Here is a 5,010-nt window from a genome sequence, read left to right on the forward strand (position 1 = left end):
TCAAGCTACTGTGGAGCTGCGATTCGTCGCGTCTTCGAGAGACCCAAGGGCCTCCGGAGCCTTGGTGGACTGGCGGCAAGAGGGCACTTACACAGATCTAAGAGGAGGCGAACTAGTATAGAAAGTGAAAGGAAGAGGGCAATCCTATTTCATTCTCATTGCATGCTGACATAGACCATCTGGGTATCAAATGCTCAATAAAGGTTGCACACAAGAAGTAACTTTTGAAAGAAAATTAGAGCAAATCTTACACGTAGCAGAGAAGCACTCCTAAATAAAAAGTTCAGATTTGAACAGGTTGACTAGGGCGACTTTCACGCCATTCGTATCACTTGAGAATTAACTTAACCACTCTTGAATTCATGTAACATTGTGCTGATTATCCCTATGACAAATTGGTATGAGAAATTTAGCGAATCTACCAATATAGCTGCTCATGCTTCACGAAAATTTTCTTCACTTCTCCAATGGGTCCTCTATGAAAGATGGGCAAGTCGCCTTGAAATCCTTGAAACCTGATAATTTGATAAATTGAAGGCAAGCATCCTTAAGCTGGTGGCAGTTATGTTGGTGAGCTAAAGCCAATGTGGTTGTCACAGTGTCTTTGTTCAGGTCTCGCAAAGGATACTTTGGCAAACCAGCTTAAGCCTATCCATTGCATATCTATCCGCGGCCACTAGTAAAAGTCGGACCATCTCAGTATCCTCACCGCTAGGCAAAGAGTCAGTATAGATGAAATGGAGCACGGCCTTGAAAACAGCAGGTTGCATGTCCTGGACGGTTATGCATTGCCCTGGTCTCGCCTCCTGCATTGACCCATAGAGCTATGCTTTCAAAACAGGTGACCGCATAGCAAGAACAAACCTATGTGCTTCAATCATCTCTCCTCCAACAATGAAACTGACATCAAATCCCTCCTTTTCTTCGAGCAGCTTGGCAACATGGTCAGTCATGTCAGGTGGTGGCATGTCGATTTTGGGGTACGATTTGGTTTCGGTAACATGTGGCCTCTTGAAAACTGTGACGATGCATTCGATCGTCAGGCGATCATCCCTAAGGTAAACGGAGCCCTCGATCTCACTTCGCCTTATGAAAATAGGAGTCAGTGGAGCAAACCTGCTAATATCACTGGACCTGAAAATCCTAGGTCCTGTTTTATGCATTGAATACGAGATTCCAGTGCACTGGTCCACCAGTCTCATGTCGCAGGACGCCCGGAGTTCAGCGATGCACAAAAGCTCGAGATAAACTGAGATGTAATCTTGGCCTTCTCCTTTGTACCCATCAGGGAAGAAGCGTATGACCCAGTCGTGGTCGCCGACCACAAAAACCCCGGACCGTATGTAACTGTTGTCGTCGTGGCCCATACCTCTATGCTTGTTGTATCCCAAGATATTAAACACATGTGTGCCTTGAGCCTCCTCAAGTGGGGTGCACATAGACACCGTCTTACATGTCTTCATTTGACGACGAGAAAGATTGCCGGTACAGAGGAGAAAGAATCGCCGCGACTGCACCGCCAATGCTAATCTGATGGTGTGATGGGAAAACGCATTAATCCGTGAGGAAAACGGAGGGAAAGAGAATCAAAAACGTGGGACTGATCGTACCTTCAGGCCTCCGATAGTGACCGGAGATTGCCGAAGTGGGGGCGGCAGTGCCGAGGATCTAGATGAAGTCGCCTCAACTTTCCTTGGTTTTTCTTTTGTCAGAATTACTATCCGTGTCGAGAGGAAAAAGGAAAAGAAACTCGCTAGGCCTGGATTTGGGCGACTAGTGCACACGTTCCAGAAACCCAAACGGGCCCGGATAGGATATTTGAAACGCTCCCGGCAAGAAGAAAGAACGAAAAATAAACGCTCTGTACTTCAAATACTAAAGGATATTGGAAGCCGTCAAACGCGGGAGCACGTACGCCTCACGAACAACCATCCTGCACCGACCGCGGTCGCCTGCCAACTCGCGTCCCGCGTCACGATCTCACCGTGTCCAGGCAGGAGATGATGATGTCGACACGACTCCTGCGTAACACGATCCAGGGCAATCACCAGAGATCATTTTCCAAGAGAACACAAACGTGTTTTTATTTTGGAAAGACTTATCAGGGCATCTCTAACTTGGACTCTCAAACCGTCACAAGCATTCGGACCATACGGTCCGGACGTGTTCTGTCATTCAACTAGGGGACGCTTTGCGGGCGTTCGGACCGCTGCCACGTCCGCTCCTGACTACCCTGGCCCACTCAAAACTCTCCTTCCTCGCCCACATGCATTCCCTTCCGACGCCAGCTGCCCGCATTCATGCCGGTGTAGAGCGGCTGCTCTGTAATGACGCCGGCCCAGAGCAGACGCGACCTTTCACTGGTGCCAACATTGAAGCAGCGCACCGGCTGAAAGGCCTCCCGCGCCGCGTCCCCGGTGTCCGCTCCTGTTCAATGATGGAGGGACGTTTACTGTATGGGATAGGAGGGATACCTACCACACCCGTTCAAAGCCTGTCCGTCTGTATGCTGCCTGCCGAGGAACCAACTCCGACGCCGTGCATTGACGCACCGGGGCGCCTCATCGGAATCCGTTATTTAAAGGCGGCCACACCCAACTAAACTCAACACCACATCACTTCTGCTCCACACCCCCTCCCCTTGCACTGCATCTACCATGCCCGCAAGCTCTAGCACGATGTGCGAGAGCCGTTCATTAGAGTAGAAGCACGAGGTGGCCGCCCTTGCAGCTGCCTGGCAGACTTGTCGGGCCTACCAGATCGAGCACGACATGCCGGCCAGCTCACGCGAGGTCTCCGACGATGACCATATGGGTCCCGACAATGATACGACGCTTGACCCCACGCCTGTGCATGTCAGCCTGACCATGGAGCAGGCTCCAACGCACTACGACACCGCCATGGCGGAGGAGGAGCAGCCTTCACCTGCTCCTATGCTGGTGTTCCGGCAGACGCAAGAGCATCAGAGGTGCAACCTGCTATTCCTCGAATAGCACCGGCTGGCGAATGGCCAAATCTACGGCGAGCGCGCAAGCGAGGAGGCCGTGGCCGATGGCCGTGGTGAATCCAAATTTCTTTGTGGAGCAGCGAGCGCTCTACGAGGCCACATGTGCTCAAGGCGCTGCTCGCAACGCAGAGCTGGCACAGCCGGACGCGGACGTGACCACACATGCGCTAGCGGCGCAGGTGGTCGAGGACTCCAATGCTGCCAGCAACGCGTCCTATGTGCTGTCGCCCAACTTTCGGGGGCACATGTGGCAGGTGAATAGTGACAGACCGCCCATGTCCATCATCGACCCCACATCCACCGGCGTCGGCGAAGGACATGTCACAGACTCCTTTGAGGACGAGTAGGGCACGGGAGGCGGCGGGGCATTGTGTCCCAAGTGGATCGGTCCATCTCCCATGTTCTACTCTTCCTTGCGGGAGGTCGCTCCTCCACTTAATGGGTCTTGAACATTGCCGCCGCTCATAGAGACGTTAGATGGAAGATGTGGTCGCTGATGCATAAAATACAAAGGAAGTGGACGACGGGCACCGAGTAGGGTCTAGCCGCTTTTTAATGAAAGGTAGTAGAAATAATAAAATCGCCCTACGAGGCTATGATCACTCAGAACAATATGAAGATGCATATGTGGTTTGGATCAATGACCCTTACCGACTTTGGAGTGTATCGGAAGTAGAAAAGTCGGTACAGATCATAGCTGGAGTCCCACGAACCGTAGATGAACGATCCCGCAAACCGCCCACGCACGATCGATCCCTCGAACAGAAGACCGAAAGCATTACCTCTCTACTTGGTTGCATGTGTACGATTTTCATGATCAGACCATGCTTCACCGTCTAGAGCTAATCGTCGCTAGAGAAGTAGAGGGAGCATATTAGAATCACACTGGGTTTCTAATTAAGAGGATTGAGGATCTAGGTCAATATGTAATTGATCAACTAGGGTCAACTAGAACTAGAACGAGAGGAACTACGAAGGCTCCAAAACTTGTGTGTTCAAAACGGCCAATACCTCAAGTATATATAGGTTAGAGGGGGAGAGAGGGGCTTCCACGAAGGAGGGAAAGTCCCTTCTTGGGGTACCGGCCAAAGAGGGGAGGAGGATGCCTCCTCCCCACTCCAATTCGGCCTCCCCTATAGGGAAGGGGAGGCGTCACCTCCACTTGAGCCTTTGTGGTCCAAGTTGCCTTCCATCACTTGGCCTTTTAAGACCCGTTGATATTGAATTAAAAATAAAATCCTCTTAACAATTACTAGATCCTTTTATTATTAATTTAACATCATCGGAAACATTTTCAACCTATATATTGTTTATCAGGAATACCCGGTATTGCTCGATAAACTCCAAAACCCTTCCATTGACACCAGAACACTTTCGGTTCCTCTCGGACCTATTCCAAATATTAATGAAACAATTCCACAAATAAATCCTTGGTACTCTCGTCCTACTAAGACTCAACAAATCATGATTACCTTAAGCTTGTGACCCCGTAGTATCACGCCCAATATGCAGTTCTATCCTCGAGGACCTCGGAGGTTCCACCAAGGATAGAAGCGCATATTGAAGACGCTTTACAAGGTGAATATCATTACATCATACCATGTACATAATAGATGTGCATACAAACAAAGGCATACAATCGCCTGTTGGAGAACGTAGCAGAAATTCAAAATTTTCTACGCATCACCAAGATCAATCTATGGAGATTCTAGCAACAAGAGAGAGGGGAGTGTATCTTCATACCCTTGAAGATCGCGATGCGGAAGCGTTACATGAACATGGTTGGAGGAGTCGTACACACAGTGATTCAGATCACGGTCTATTCCGATCTAAGCGCCGAACAACGGCACCTCCGCGTTCAACACACGTGCAGCCCGGTGACGTCTCCCGTGCCTTGATCCAGCAAGGAGGAGGGAGAGGTTGGGGAAGACAACTCCAGCAGCAGCACGACGGCGTGGTGGTGATGGAGCCGCATGGTTTCCAGCAGGGCTTCACCAAGCACT

The 5,010-nt window shown here is 50.4% G+C and overlaps 1 pseudogene; it reads right to left on the reverse strand.

Annotated features, from left to right (window-relative positions):
• Window positions 1-256: 256 nt before the first annotated feature.
• On the reverse strand, window positions 257-1,795 carry LOC123117362 (BTB/POZ and MATH domain-containing protein 1-like; annotated as a pseudogene).
• Between the last annotated feature and the right edge of the window lie 3,215 nt (window positions 1,796-5,010).

This window comes from Triticum aestivum, chromosome 5B (genome assembly GCF_018294505.1).
Source record: "Triticum aestivum cultivar Chinese Spring chromosome 5B, IWGSC CS RefSeq v2.1, whole genome shotgun sequence".
NCBI lineage: Eukaryota > Viridiplantae > Streptophyta > Magnoliopsida > Poales > Poaceae > Triticum > Triticum aestivum.